The sequence below is a fragment of the Ursus maritimus genome (genome assembly GCF_017311325.1).
Source record: "Ursus maritimus isolate PB19 chromosome X unlocalized genomic scaffold, ASM1731132v1 scaffold_X1, whole genome shotgun sequence".
NCBI lineage: Eukaryota > Metazoa > Chordata > Mammalia > Carnivora > Ursidae > Ursus > Ursus maritimus.
Window position 1 is genome coordinate 32,917,267 of NW_024423319.1, and position 17,238 is coordinate 32,934,504.

The window sequence follows — 17,238 nt, forward strand, 5'->3', positions numbered from 1 at the left end:
TGTGGAGTGGTTGAAAACCACTGCCTCGACACACCTTTTTAGCCCTATTTCCCTCTGCTTGCCTACACATACACAGGACCCCAGCGATTTCTTAAGTACCATCTGCCTTTTCTGTTTCTTCGTATGCTCTACTGTTCCCTCTGTGTAGAATGGCCTCTCCTCCTTGCCTGTCTGCCAATGACAGTCTTTGTGGTTGCTGTTTTTTAAGATGTTATTTATTTATTTGAGAGAGGGAGGGAGAGAGAGAGAGACAGAATGAGCAGGGTGGAGGGGCAGAAGGAGAGGGAGAAGCAGACTCCCCACTAAGCAGAGAGCCCAATGTGGGGCTCGATCCCAGGACCCTGGGCTCATAACTTGAGCCAAAGGCGGACATTTCACAGACTGAGCCACCCAGGCGCCCCTACAATCCTTGTTTTTGAAGGTTTCATTCCAGAGCCACTTCCTCCATTGGGCATTCAAAACTCATAGCTGAATTTAAGTAAATAATCTGCTAAAAGATAGTTTTGTTACTATTTTTAGAATTGTATGGCTTTTTGTTCAACATTTTATTTCACCAGATTTTCTTATCAATTTGTAGACTTTCATTATTTATTTATTTAAAGCTTGACTCCTCCGAGTGTAATTTTAATATACTCTCTACTGAATTCTTACAATATAATTTGGAATAAAATTCAAGGAACAATAATAGCAGTAGGATTCCAAGTCCAATGTACTATAGGCTGATCTTAAAATAGAGTCCAGAATAATGGTCCCCATTATCAGCTTTAGGACTGAAAGAGACCAAGAAATAAATAAGATGTAATGGGAAGTGGAAAAAAGTCTAGTTCATTTTATGGTGCCATTCCTATTTCTCTGTATTCAGTCAGCCACGGCCGTTTCTTACAGCTGAATAAATAAAGCAAAACATAAGAACTAGCGTCTTAAAACATACAGAAAATTCAGTAATAATCACAGGCAAGAATATTCTTTCAATTGAAATGACTGCAATTTTGTCGACACAGTTTTTCTCCGAAGTCAAAAACGCCCATATTTTAAACCACTTTTCATATACAGCCTCTTCTCCAGTAGTTACAGGGCTCCATTAATGGGGAGACAAGGGGAAAACATTTCCTTTCGAACTTATTATATGACTTGGGTCAGGGGTTTCACCATATCTTCACTGGGTCCAGCTGATCGTCTCCTCTCCAGGGCAGGCTCTGACGCAAAACTACTGAACTATGTCCAACGTGTAGAATTTAACGTGTCTAAAGCAGGATCCAATATATTGCAGAGACGACGCTTTCTAAACCATTGACATGGTGGGCTCACCGTCATCCTAGTCCTAACTGGAGATTGCATGGGACAGCTTCAGTTCCATCTCCGACCTAATTCACCATCTTTTGATGAGCTAATTATCCATAATGGGTCTCTTTTCTCTTCTGGCCATGACTTGCCCTGGTCATCCTGGCCAGTTTCTCACTGCATTTGCTCGCTCCTTCGATTTCTCTAAACTGCTAGTGTGTTTGATAATGTGGAGATGAACAACCTCAGCAATTACCAGGCATAACTGTAACTACATGAGGTCCACACAGGGAAAATAAGTGATCTAAACTTGAGAAATGATACAAAGCAGATCATAGGTTATTTCAATCAGACAGATACACGTGCTATGTGACGTTTGTTCATTATACCGACGTGATACAAGGCGTGTAGTCAAACATGCCCTATACTAGTCTGAAAACACGATCCCTAAAAGCCATAAAGTTTCGTTGTAGTATTTGTAGTTAAGCATCCATTCGTATGTTCTTATGTTTGAGATTGCGTCAGAAAGGGCTCTTTTTCTCTGTGAGAATGCTAAAACGAACACATCTCCTAGTAAACGATCATGAAGGCAAGTAGAAAAGCCTGCCAAACATACTCTCATACTGTTGCACAGAATCAGTGTTATTTGGAATACATTAGAACAGTGGCCTCTTAAACTATAAAAAGTAATGTATATAGTATTTTTATCAATGTGGCAAACTGACCTAACACCAAACTCTGCTCTAAGGACATATAAATACTGAATAAAATATAGCTATTTTTTAAAAGATTTTTTTTATCTCTTTGAGAGAGAGCACAAGTAGGAGAAAGGGGCAGACGGAGAGAGAGAGAAGCAGGCTCCCTGCTGAGCAAGGAGACCAACATGGGGGTTGAACCCAGGACCGTGGGGTCACGACCTGAGCCAAAAGCAGACACTTAACTGACTGAGCTACTCAGGTGCCTCATAGCTATTTTAATAATCATGATGAATCTTGAGAGAAAATTCCCCAGCTGAGAGAAGTCTAAAAAGAACTCAAGCTCTTGGCTCCTCCCTGTTCAATAGACAGCCCCATTTTCTGATGCAGTGTCAGCCATGTCCCCAAGACACCATGGTGAAAGCCAGAGTAAACAGATTTGGCTGTATTGGGCTTTTAACTCTGGCAAAATGAATACTGTCACCATCAATGACCCTTCATTGACCTCAACTATGTGGTCTACGTGTTCCAGTATGATTCCACCCACAACAAATTCAATGGCACAGTCAAGGCTGAGAATGAGAAACTTGTCATCAATGAAAAGCCCATTTCCATCTTCCAGGAGTGAGATCCCACCAACATCAAATGGAGTGATGCTGGTGCTGAATACGTTGTGGAGTCCACTGGGGTCTTTACCACCATGGAGAAGACTGGGGCTCACTTGAAGGGTGGGGCCAAGATGGTCATCATCTCTGCTCTTTCTGCTGATTCCCCCATGTTTGTGAGGGACGTGAACCATGAGAAGTATGACGACTCCTTTGAGATTGTCAGCAATGCCTCCTGAACCAACTGCTTGGCCCCTCTGACCAAGGTCATCCATGACAACTTTAGCATCATGGGCCACAGTCCATGCCACCACTGCCATACAGAAGACCGTGGATGGTCCCTCTGGGAGGCTGTGTCATGATATCTGAGGGGCCTCCCAGGACATCATCCCTGCTTCTACTGGTGCTGCCAAGGCTTCAGGCAGGGTCGTCGCTGAGCTGAATGGGAAGCTTACTGGCATGGCCTTCCGTGTCCCCACCCCCAAAGTGTCAGTCATGGATCTGACCTGCTGCCTGGAGAAAGCTGCCAAATAAGATGACATCAAGAAGGTGGTAAAGCAGGCATTAGAGGCCCCCTCACGGACATCCTGGGCCACACTGAGGACCAGCTTGTCTCCTGCAGCTGTAACAGGGACACCCACTCTTCCACGTTCATTGTTGGGGCTGGCATTGCCTTCAATGACCACTTTGTCAAGCACATTTCCTGGTATGACAATGAACTTGGCTACAGTAACCAGGTGGTGGACCTTACGGTCTACATGGCCTCCAAGGAGTAAGAGCCCCCTGGACCACCAGGTGCAGCAAGAGCAAGAGGAAGAGAGAGGCCCTTAGCTGCCAGAGAGTCCTTGCCTCAACTCCTCTCCCAACACACTGAGAATCTCCTGACCTTTACACAGTTTGCATCCCAGCCTCCCTGAAGAAAGGGAGGGACTGGGGGAGCCCTACCTTGTCGTGTGCCATCAACAAAGCATACTGTGTCCAGGCAAAAAAAAGAACTCAAAACCAGAATGATAAGTAAGTTAGTAGTATTATGGTGATGTAAGGGCCCTCTGAATGACATATCTAACAAGCGTTCCAAAAGAAGAAGACAGGAAGTAGGGAGAAACAGTGGTGAAAAGAGGGGAGAATTTGGGGCGCCTGGGTGGCACAGTGGTTAGGCGTCTGCCTTCGGCTCAGGGCGTGATCCCGGCATTATGGGATCGAGTCCCACATCAGGCTCCTCCGCTATGAGCCTGCTTCTTCCTCTCCCACTCCCCCTGCTTGTGTTCCCTCTCTCGCTGGCTGTCTCTCTCTGTCAAATAAATAAATAAAATCTTTAAAAAAAAAGAGGGGAGAATTTAAGGAAGACATGAGTACTCAAATCGAAAAAGCGAAGCTCCAACGGAGATAAAACAAATTAAAGTGGTATGTGGAAACAAGGTAGGAAAACTGTAGAGTAGCAAATGCAAAGAAAAGTTTACAAATAATCCGAGGAAGTATATATTCCCCCAACAAAATGGCAACCATACAGACAATAGATCTCATATCAACAGCACCGGCCAGAAGACAGTGGACATCCATCATCCAACAGCTGAGGGAAAATAACTGCCCGCCTAAGGCTGCTAAATATTCAAGAGTGAAGGTGAAAAAAGATATTTTCAGACAAACACTGAATGAGTTTACCACTCACGAATGCTTACTGAAGGTGGGACTAAAGATCATCCTAAAATGAGAAAAAGGCTGAACCTTGAAGGAAGTAATGGAAATGTGAAAGGGCAGTGGTGAACAAAGAAGTGGACACCTATGTGAGGAAAGCTTGTGAGGCATCACTTGTCAAAAGTATACTACAAGGAGCACTTCAGGCAAGTTTAAAAACAAGTTGGGGCTTCCACTTCCAGGAAGACAGAGATGGATTTTCCCTATTCCCCCTGCTAAGTACAATTGAAAATGCCGGACATTATATATATAAAACAAACTGGAAGGCAGAAAAGCAAGCAAGTCAATTATGGACTTTGGGGACCAAGGAATGATACACTGGTGAGTTCCCAAACGGAAAGATAGATACATGATAGAGAAACATAGAAATAGATATATCTCCATTCCGTGAATATGAAGCAGACAAAAAAGCTTCAGTGAGACTTATCGTCTCTAGCCGAAGAACCAGGAAGGGGGGAGCTTAATAAGACAAGAACCTTTTAGACAACAACCAGTCTACCGCACTCAGACACCACGGAAGAAACTGTAACCTGACTCCCACCCATGAGAGCAAAGGCTGAAGGGGGAACCTAGACACTCACTCTCACAAAGCTGTAACAAGGTTCTCTGACACCACTGCTTAGGCGGTTCAGACAAAGCCACATTAAAAACAGGGACTTTTATCCCCACTGCCTGTTAATGAATCCCACCTCCATGGTGTCAGAGGGCACCCCCCCCCACCACGTGGGGAGACTGAGCTTACGCTCCACGCACCATCAAGGAGGCATTGCGCTCCCTCCCTGCTGGAGTTGTGTAAGAGGAGGCCTCTTGGAGAGTCAGGACTTTTACCATTTTGTAAAGGAAATGAAGGGACCCTACCCCATGGTGTCAGTGGAAACCACAAGGCTGCAAGTTCAATCCTATCCAACAGAAATGAGTGCACCCCACTCCAGTGCCGGTGTCAGTGGAAACCAAGCTGGGAACCTTTACTTTTACTCCGCCTTACAGTAATGAGGCAGCACTTCCTCTTCCCCTGCCAGAGTAGTGTCAGAAAAAAGAGAAAGTCAACAAAAAACATACTAAGATTTCAATAAGATCCAGAGCCTCATAAGATAATATGAAAATGCCCAGCTTTCAATAGAAAATCCTTCATCATACTAAGCATTAGAATGATCTCAAACAGAATGAGAAAAGACAATCATTAGACGCCAAGGTCGAGATGAAAGAGATGTTAGAATTATCTAAAAGGAAAAAAAATGGCACCCCATAAATGTATACCCAGCAAAAGTACCCTTCAGGAATAAAGAGAAAATAAGGCATTCTCAGATGAAAGAAAAATGAAGAGAATTCATTGCCAGAAACATGGTCTAAAAGAATGGCCAGAAGAAGTTCTCTAAACAAAAGGGAAACGATAAAAGAAAGAACCTTGAAGCATCAAGAAAGAAGAAAGAACGTGGCAAGCAAAAATATGGGTAAATACTATACGTGTTTCTCTGTCTGAGTTTTCTAAATTATATTTGCTGGTTTTAAAAAAGTATATAACACTGGTGTGGTTTAAATGTATACAGAAGAAATATTTAGGACAACTATATTATAAAAGGGGGAGGCAAATGAGGCATAAAAGGAGGTAAGGGCTCTACACTTCACTCCGAATAATAAAATAAGGACACCAGTAGAATCCTCAATCGAGGGACATTCTACAAAATATCACACTGTCTACCAGAGCCTAAGGCTAAATGTATCATGATTTCCTGGATGAGATCCTGAAATAGAAAAAGGACATTAGATTTCAAAAAACTGAGGAATCTGAATAAAGTACAGACTTCAGTTTAAAATAATGTACAAATATTAGTTCATTAATTGTGGCAGATTGACCATACTAATGTTCATAATAGAGGTCAGATTATATGAAAACTCCCTCTACTATCTTTTCAGTTTCTCTGTAAATGTAGAGCTATTCTAAAATTAAAAGTTTCCTCTAAAAATTGCTACGCCATAAAAAAAAATTTATGCTCAAGGACTAATTTCATTCAGACCACGTTCTCTGAATACAATGTGGTAATAGAACAATAGGAAAGAGACTATAAATATCTAAAATGATTATGGAGATTAGGGGCGCCTGGATGGCTCAGTCAGTCAAGCGTCCAGCTCTTGATTTCGGCTCAAGTCATGGTCTCGGAGTCCTGGGATGGAGCCCCACGTTGTGCTCTGTGCTCAGCAGGGAGCCTGCTTGAGGATTCTCTCCTTCTCCCTCTGTCCCTCCCCCCACTCGTTCTCTCTCTCTCTCTAAAATAAATATATAAATTTTCTAAAAAAAATAAAATGATTATAGAGATCATAAAAATAAAGAACCATGATGAAAGCACAAAATATTTAAAAATCAGATTTGTAAAAAAAAAAAGAATTTAATTCTTTTCTAAATAGATGAGTCAAACAAATCATAAGGAAAATGATTATATAACTATAACTAAATAATCACAAAAATAATACATATAGGAGCTTACTATACAGTTATAGTAATTAAAACAGTGTGATATTGGCAAAATAAAGCAATTAGGCTAATGAAATGGAATGAAGCCAAATGTACATGCATACATTTGTATGTACGTGAAAATTTAGCATATAACAGAGATGACATTAGAATTAGTTACGAGAGCACAACCTTTTCAATAAATGGCATTGGATCAATTGAGTATATATATACGAAGAAAAATAAAATCGGATCCCTACATCACATAATAATAAAAATCAATTCCAGATGGTTTTAAAGTCCTAATGTGAAATAAAACTTTTAGACAAAATACAGGAGACTATCTTTATGATTTGGAAATGTCAAAGGCTTTTTAACACAGAAACCCAAAGCTCAAACTACAAAGTAAGAGATGAAAGTTTGAGTATGTAATAATTTAAATTTTTCTGTATCACAAAAGACAAGGTTAAACTAGAAGATATGACTGGGAGAAGACATTTCCAATACATATAAACCAAAAACACATTGGAGATCAAGAATCCATAAAGAGCTCCTATATATTTGGGTTTTTTTTAAGCAGTTAAAAGGTGGTCAAAGAATATGGACAAGCATTTCGCAGAGGATAAATACGAATAGTCAATAAACATATGAAAGGATGTTTGATCTCAATAATAATTGAAGAAATATACATTTAAATAAATATCTTTCCCACCCAACAAATTGATGAAACTTTAAATCTGGCAGTGCAAATTTAGGCAAGGATATAGAAAAACAGGTTTTCTCAAATGCTGTGCAGTTGGAGTCCAGTTGTTAAAACAATTTTGGAAAGAACTTTATTTACGTAATGGAATTCTACTCAGCAGTAAAATGAATGAACAAGGCCAATATAGATACCTCTCAAAACAAAACGAATGATAAAACAAGTTCCAAAAGAATTCATATATAATAGTAAAATGCTTATAAATTTAAAAACCTCACATGACCAAGATCCAACTTAAAAATAAAATAACCAGTTATTGAATCCGTAAAAATGAGTTTATTTGGAAATAACAGGAATTGCTGTCCCGGACATGCAAATTAAGGCAAATCATAGTCAAGTTCAAAGAACTAAGGAGCAGAGCATGCTTTTATAGAGGAAAGGAGGAAGTTGAGAAGGGTTATTTTGAACAAAAGCTCACTGGAGGAGATGGAAAGTTCAGGGTAGTGGTGGTTTCTCATTGGCTAGGTTGTTGCTAAGCAAGGAGAATAATCATTCTTCCTGCTGGGTATGGAAAGAAAGCTGTGAGGAGTGGGAGTGAGAAACCTTCCTTCATGGCTTCCCAACTACATTTTGAATTAGATTTCCTGTATTAATTTTCACAACAGTAATATAATGTAAATGGTTTATGGAAACATCTTGCTGTATTAACATAAAATAAGACATGGAGGAAACTAATGGTGGTTTTTCCAGGCAGGGAAGGCATATTGGGATAGGTTCAGAGTAAAAAGTGGGCTTCAACTGCATCTATAAGTTTTATTTTTTAAAAAAAACTCAAGCAGATATGGCAAAATCTTAATATCGGTGAAGGTGGATGGTGGATTCTTAGCACCCAGATTGTTGGAAAGAACATAAAACCTCTCCTAATCCCACCCCAGAGTTTGCCATCATTAAACTTGTAACACATTTCTTAGAGTCTCTGTGCTTCTCCCTTGTGTTCTTATTCTCCGTAGTATGTGTGTGTGTGTGTGTGTGTGTGTGTGTGTGTGTGTGTGGTAAATTGGGATCATGAAGTTTTACATGCTAATTTCTTCATCTAACATCATCTAGTAAGCATTTGAGCATTTGGTATATAGCCATTTCAATACCTTCCAGTTTTTCACTACTTATATAAACAAGAAATGGCTTTCTTTTTTTTTTTAAAGATTTTATTTATTTATTTGACAGAGAGAGACAGCGAGAGAGAGAACACAAGCAGGAGAAGCAGGAGAGGGAGAAGCAGGCTCCCCAATGAGCAGGGAGCCCCACATGGGGCTCGATCTCAGGACCCTGGGATCCTGACCCGAGCTGAAGGCAGACGCTTAACGACTGAGTCGCCCAGTGGCCCCAGAAATGGCCCTTTCTGATCTGCATCTTTGGCCCCATTGCTGGATAGTTTCTTAAGATAGATTTCTGATGTGGAATTACTTGGAGATTAATACTTTAAGGCTTTTGATACCTATTTTGCTATATTGCCTTTGAGAATATTTGGGTTAATTTGCAGTCCTATCAGTAAAATGAGTATCCACACTCATCACAGGGAATTAGTATCTTAACAATACTAGTCAAATATATACACCTCATTGTAATTTTCATTTCTTTGATTGCTAATTAGGTTGGGCATTATTTTTTTTTTTGGTCAATTATTTCACTTCTTTTTTATGTCTCTATTAATTTCCATTAGAATATTCATCTTTCTTTGGAGTTTTCTAGTCTCTTTCCATTGTCTATATATTCCTGTTCTAACACCACACTGGGGTTAAAGTGTTTCTTTGATACATTTTTACATAAGCAAGTATCTTCTCTTTATTTTCGTTGTTCAAAAATTTCTTGGCTGTCTCATGTTTTAAAACTTCCAGATGAGTGTTAAAATCATTTTCTCAAGTTTCAAAAATCCCACTGGGATTTTGATCTGAATTACAATAAACTTACATCTGAATTTTGGAAAACTTGGCATGTTTATATTGTTTAGTCTTCCTATCCAGGAACATGTTATTCTTCGACGTTTATGTAAATCTTGTATCTCTCCCAGTAAAGTTTTGTCGTTTTCTTCAGCCAATTTTTAATTGTTTGTTTCTGGGTATTTTGTACATGATGTTGCCATTTTAAGTGATCTTGTTTCCCTGCTATATTTTCTAACTAGTTATTATCAATATTTAAGAAAGCTCTTGAGTTTGTTCATTTCCTTTGTATTTGGGCATTTGACTAAACTCTCCCGTTAGTTCTAAGATTTTTAATGCATAACCTTTTAGATTTTCTACGCAGATATTTCTTGTTGCATTGGCTGGAATTTATCTGCCATTATTAAATAACTGTAACTATGAAGCATGCTTGCCTTGTTCTTAATTTTGATTATAATGTCTCCAGCGTGTCCCTGTCTCTGATGATGTTACTGTTTTCATCTCAGTATCATAATATTAAGAACCTATTCTTTAATGCGTAGGCTTTTAAAGAAATAATGCTTAGCTTCGTTAATCCAGAAATGGGTGTTGAAATGTAGCAAATGTCCCTTTTGGCCATGTATTGAGATAGTCTAGTAACTCAGTTTTCTTTTGAAAAGAAATACCTCTGGGTATGATATAGTAAGAGATTTCCTAATGTTGTCAGGTTGACATTCTGGAATAAATTGTACTTGGTGATAGTATTTTCTTTTTAATACTGGCCATATTTTATTGGCTTAATGCTTAATGTTAGTTTTTTTTAATTTTAAAAGAATCAGTCTTTTTTATTTTTTTTTAAAGATTTTATTTATTTGAGAGAGTGAGCGAGGGAGAGTACACGAGCAGGGGCAGAGGGAAAGGAAGAGGGAGAAGCGGATTCCCCTGATAAGCAGGGAGCCCAACGTGGGGCTCGATCCCAGGACCCTGGGATCATGACCTGAGCCAAAGGCAGATGCTTAACCAACTGAGCCACCCAGACACCCCAAGAATCAGTCTTTAATTTCTATGTGTTATCTTTGGTACAGTTTTGTATCAGGGTCAGGTTAACTTCAAAAAACGTGTTCAGGAGCCCTTCTCCTTTAACCATGGTGTGATTTTTTAGAAATAATTACTGGCTAATTACATATTCCATGAAAATATGAAAAAAAGCCATAAATAATCAGTCTGGGAATTTAAATAGAGCTTCTCAATAGAATATAAGCCACAGAGAGGAATTTTTCTCTCTTGTTCACTACTATATTTCTACTATCTAGAGCAGTTCCTACCATAGCGCAGGTATTCGGTAAATATTTGTTGAATAAATGTAATGGATAGTATCCTCAGACCTTTTGTAGTATGGTTTGGAAGGTTTCCTTCTTTCTGAATTATTCTGTATTTTGCTCAATAAAGCTTTTTTAGTGTATCACTTAACACACACATGCACACACATAAACACACCCCCCCCAAAAAAAACTAGTTTATTTTAGACAAGCAACGTATAGGTGTTACTAGAAAGATCATGTATTGTGCTTGAATTCCTCACTGGTATTAAGAACAATTATTAAAATTTTCTAAAATTTTCCAATATTACAAGTTTTAACAAGGCTGTAAATTATATTTTAAGAAAATTTTCAAGCTGGCATTTCAGTTTCAGGGATAGACATAACGAATTGTTAGTCTCAATTTGAGATGGACATGTAGCTCATTCTCTTAGTAAAAAAGCTAAAAGCAATTTCTCTTCCAAATCCCTTAATACTTTCCAGAACACATTACAGATCTAAAGGTCACTTAAAATAAGCCCTAAATGTCACTTAAAATAAAACTATGTCACTGAAAATAAAATATCAAATTTAAGCACCATTGCTCGGATGATCTAATCGTTTTCTTTTGCCTATATTACAGCATCAGGGGTGATATGGGGGTAGAGGAGCAAAAAATGTTTCAGGTTGGGATTGATCATAATATATACAGTTTTTATTCCCTTTCTTTTAAAACAAAGAGAAGAAATATGGTCTGATAACGTTAACTCAAATATGATTAATTTTAAAGAGCATGACCTCAGCAAAACAGTATGGTAATTTTCATGTAGTGATTTCTAGATTACGGTGTCGTAGATCAATGATCTGTGGTATATTTCACAAATACAACATACCACTTATTTATTTGACTCTGGATATATGGTAAAATTCGAAATGAAAGGAAGCTGTGATTGAACAGTATAGAGCAACCAAAAAATGAAATAAACCTACAATGCCCTCTGTTGATGAAATGTGTGACTACAGAATGCATGATCAGAAAGGACAAATTCAACCTGCTTCTTAGTTCATTTTTGTATCAGTTTAAAGTAGTTTCTCTAAAGTATGTCTTAATTTAATTTCATAAAATGAATGTTCCGTTTCTAGAGCAGTCAGCACAGAATTATATAAATTAATAGGAAGAAAATCAAAATCAAAATGGTTAACGCAGTAGTTCCAGTCACCTGGCCTTGAACGGGTGTGATCGAGTCTGGCCTTGTTCCAGGAAAACAGCAATAGGGAGGGAAGAACCATTTTTAGAGAATTTCAACTAAGGCAGAGTGGAAGACGTAGATGGGTGGTTTTCTGAACAAGTCAGATTGCTATTCTCCCCCTCATTTTCCCTCATCTTCAAATATCGGCCAAGTCCTTGCAAATGATGGAGTTCACCTAGGGCTTATGGGTGCAAGGATGGGTTGGTACCCTGAAACAAAATCTCAATCCCCTCTTCTAGCAGGTGTTACAGAGACTGATAGACATCCTTTGATAACTCTTCTCCCTCTCCTTCTTAGTAACACGATCATAAATTTTGGTTGGGCATATTGGTACCCAGCATAAACACTATATTTCTTAGCCTCCTCTGCGGCTAGATTTGGCCATGTATCTACATTCTGGCCAGTAAAATGAAAGTGGTAGGAACATATGTAACTTCCAGGAAATGTCTTTAAAAGAGAGGACGCACGTCCTTCTTCACCTTTTCCACCAGCCTGGTAAGCAAGGACCGTTCGGCAACCATCTTGGAACTTAGAACATATATGTTGAAGATGACGAATCAATAAATATAACAAATTTAGTGTTCTCAATACATTTATGAATCTCCCCTACTCATGCTGGACTGCCTGTCTCTTAATCAACTTTTTTTTTTTTGTTAAGTTATTATTTTGCATCTTAGCTACACCTGAATCTAAACCTAAATGAAAGAAAAAAGAGTATTGGGTAAAAAATGTCAGACTATGACACCATCAAGCATTATGACAAGTTGCTTTATAACGATTGTTTGCACAACTTTTACCACATTATTCAAAAACATTTGCATTAAATTTCCATTGAATGTGTTAAAGATACATTGTATAAACCTAGGGTAAATTTTATTGTTACAGAATGAAAAATATTGTAATATTTTCTGGATGCCAATTACCTTACTTTTGTGGTTATGTTGACTCATTTGTTCAGGACGGTTTCCTTGAAAACACGGGTTGAAAATAGGGCGTCCTTTTATGTGCAAAGGATTACTCTGAGAAAACGCAGGTTTAATTCTACACGCCTACTACTCTTCCTTCAAAATCAAATAGAAATGGGCTCACATCTTCCAGACACCAGAAGCTACCATACTTTGAGCTGAAGATGCATGACATTGTTATGGACGTGGTTAAATATGGTAGCATAACCCAAGAGAAGCTCCCGAGCAATGGCAGAACCTCCATAGCACAACTAAAAGGGGCAAACACTTCAATTACAACAACAATATCTTAATATCATTTGATATCCCCTCTGTCAATTTCACAGCTAGAGAAATGATGGGTTGCTTGTCAATGGACCTGATGGTGAACACAGACAGATTTAATATGTATATATGTAAACTGCTGCCAAGACATCTCCATTTATTCATCTTTTCAACACAGGCACAGAAAATTAATACCATAGACTATCTAACTTGTGATTCTTCTCTATTTGGGGATAAACATATTGAGGCAGTATGATGAGAGGACCCCAGATTAAGAGGCCTGGTTTTCAGTTTACTTATTTTGAGAACTTTTTTTTTTTAATTTTACTTATTTTTCTTTCAGAGAGAGAGTGAGTGAGAGAGAGCACAAGTTGGGGGAGGGGCAGAAGGAGAGAGAGAAGCAGACTCCTGTGCTGAGCAGAGGGCCAGATGTGGGGCTCCATGCTGGGGCTCGATCCCAGAACCCCAGGAGCACGACCTGAGCAGAAGTCAGCCACTTAACCAACTGAGCCACCCAGATGCCCCTAATTCTGACACCTTAAGCAAAGCAATTAATTCATACCAACTTCCTCTGCCTTAAAATGGGAATTACACTTGTCACACCTACCACACAGGATTGTTGGGAGGGATTAAATGAAATCATGTAAATGAAGATGTTTTGGAAATCATAGAAATGACAAACAAATGTAAGAGCATTACCTTTCTATCCAGATTACTAGAGATAGCAAAGTGTTTCCACGACTAAATTGTCTATGTAACAAAATACACTTATCTAACTTCCATCACCATAGAAAGCACTGTCAGTGCTCCCACTATAATGTAAAAATCACATCTATTCAAACACCAGCCTTGGAAACACTCACCAAGTTGCCCACAAATATTTCATAATAATATCCAAATGGCTGAAGAATCTGGTATTTTCAAGTTTAATATTATATGATGTATATGTCAGGACTTGAGGAAAATTGTAGTAAAATTTATGCATGATGATCCTTTTTTTTCCCTGATTCTATCCTACTCCCTACCCTCATACAACTCTAGTAAACCTATTTTCTCATTTTACCCCGTTCCACCAGCAGAACCCCATCAAATAACTAAGGTAATCCAGGTATTTAAAAAATTGATGTCATGTACATCTTGGCATAAATTAAAATCTCACAGGGCATTTGGGTGGCTCAGTCAATTAAGCTTCTGCCTTCGGCTCAGGTCATGATCTCAGGGTCCTGGGATCGAGCCCCATGTCATGCGGCTCCTTGCTCAGCAGGGAGCCTACTTCTCCCTCTCCCCCTGCTCATACTCTCTCTAGCCATCTCTCTGTCTCTCTCTCAAATAAATAAAAAAAAATCTTTTTGAAAAAATAAAAAATAAAGTCTCAGGAGGGAGAAGTATTTTAAGTTTTATCTTTAAAATGTGGAGTAAATAAAAGCTCTCACAAGTTCCGCCCCTAAGAATTTCAGCTCATTAGTAGGGAGATTCATCTTGTCCTGTGTAAAAAATGAAGTGACAAAGGACCAGCCCACGGACTTTAAAACCACATTCTGTAAGCATAGAAGATAAGCCTAGTTCTGATGGGAAATCAAGGGCAAAACATATTTTTCCGTCATTTTGCAGCAATAAGACAGGCCTCTGTAACTCCTGTCTGACCCATGTAGCTTTACCAAACAGCACTTATAGGACCGCACAAGTTTAGTTTGTTAATGGCAATTAAATAAGAAGAGTACTGCCTTTCCTTGATTCTCGATAATTTGAGCTACCCCCCCCACACACACACCTGTAACCTCTCACCACTCAACCATCCTTCTAAACCACACTTGCTTGACTTGTACCCTCCTAAAGGGCTTAATTTTTCCTGTTGCACCAAGAGGCAGGTATCCAATTCCTGAAACTGTATCTGTGTACTGGATCTCCATCAATGCCAATGACCTACCTGTGTCTAATGCCCACCAACACACTTCATAATATCAAACACATCCTTTCTGAGATACTGAAAAATTAATACTCTTATGGGGCACCTGGGTGGGCGTCTGCCTTCAGCTTAGGTCACGATCCCAGAGTCCCAGATAGAGAGCCACGGGCTCAGCAGAGAGTCTGCTTCTCCGTTGGCTCCTCCACCCCGCCCGCCACTTGTGCTCTAGCTCTCTCTCACTCTCTCTCTCAAATAAATAAATAAAATCTTTTAAAAAATTAAGAATTAATAGTATTACTAAAATCTGAATAATCTTTCACATTTCATAAGATTCAGCAAATCAATAATATTTCACGTTTTGCAAAGTTTCTGATAGTCACAGTACCTAAACAATAACCAAAAGGATGAGGTCTTCATTGACTACACTGATTTATAAAAGAATGGGTACTTGGGAAAACATGTGTTCTACACAATGTCTTCACGTTGAACTCATGTTGTTAGGGGCCCAAAGAAGGAATAGTCATTAGCAGAAAGACCTGGAAGGCACCTTTCTCTTCTGCATATATAAATAGGAAAAGGCACTGACAGGAAAATGCAAATTTTTCCTTTTATCCACAATTGTTCACAAAAATAACAGATTTGTCAGAAACGTTTCATAGCACAAAGCAAGATTTTTTGAGGGAGGGGAATAGAGTGAATTTTTATTTGTGCTAATGTAAAAAGTAAAATTCTCACAAGGGGAGAGAAGTAGTAAAGAAATACAGATATATGATGATTAAATTAAATTAATTTGCAGCAGAGACCATTGAAACAGCATTTTATAATTGAAAAAGTGCATTCCTGCCAATGACCAAGATGTACAAATTTTGAAACATTTGTAGCTAATATTTTGAAAGCATAGCAATAAGCAATAATAATTATTAGGAACTTAACTTTTTAAAAAGATGATTTAATTTTAGGCCAGAAACACAGGGAGTTTACAAAATATTTCAATAATAAAAAGTAACCTGTTCTCTGTGTACCCAGTAAGATGGTCTTTGAATAGATTAAAAACTCAAAATTTGATTTTATTTTCTGTATATTTTAATGTAATAATTTCTAGTAAAGGAGTCATAAACCACCTTTATTTCTAATCCTAACACAACTTTATATGAATGTGTTTATACATATATAAATGTATAGTTATATGATAATGTGAATCTTTCCATCTTATTTTTAAAATATAATTAACTTTATAAGTATATTAAATAAGACAATGTATAGGGTATGTTGAATTTATTATCTTAATAAAACGGTAATAATTTTTCTGATGAATTATATACATTATCTCATATGTATTCATTTCTGACTATTGGACCTAGTCTAAACTCAACCATTTATCTCTACCAGAACCAACCATTAAAATTTCTTTCCTTACAGAGAAAACTAGAAGCCAGGAAGTGAAGAACTGCCTGGCCCTTTTTTTCACCATCATACATTTCATATTACTTAGAAAATTTTCAAGTTATAATAAGCATATATTTTAAAACTATCCAAAGACTATTTATCCTATCAACTTAGAGCTATTACAGAAATAAGGGACAAGAGTAAATGAAAAATTCTGTGTAGTGACCAATGCATTATATACTTTTCTTGCTTAGAAATTGTCCAGATAGCCACAGAATATTTACTAATTAACTCAATTCAATATGAATTTAAGGACATAAAGTTAACTAAAGACGTGGAACTTAGAATTTAAGCCAACACATTAAGACTTTATGATTTTAGCATTATAAAAATTCACAAGACTAAGCTCTTTAATATACCCATTATTGCAAATTCATTTAGTTCACAAAATTTTGCATTTTAGTAATTTAAAACTGCTTGTGGAAACAATGCTGACAATTTATTTGACCTATAAAACAAAAGAGGAAATTTAAATATTCTAAACCTTCATAAATTAAAGTCTTAAACTATCTAGAATAGTATATCTTTATTATTTTTACATAGTGGTGAAATCAGGGAGAAGACAAAAAATTGCTATTAAACTAAAATTAAGTCACTGTGATTTGTCCAAAGTGTCATCTTCTTATTTGGAATATTACATGAACTATTTCCCGATATAATTCATAACACTCTTTACTCTTGAAATCATTCCCAAAACAACTGAATGTCCCATTTTTCTGTCTATTTTGTTACCTAGCAACCTATGCCAATAGACAATTTGGCATCTAA

General features: G+C 37.8%; 1 pseudogene; it reads left to right on the forward strand.

Annotated features, from left to right (window-relative positions):
• Positions 1–2,390: 2,390 nt before the first annotated feature.
• Positions 2,391–3,357, forward strand: LOC121105714 (annotated as a pseudogene).
• Positions 3,358–17,238: the final 13,881 nt, after the last annotated feature.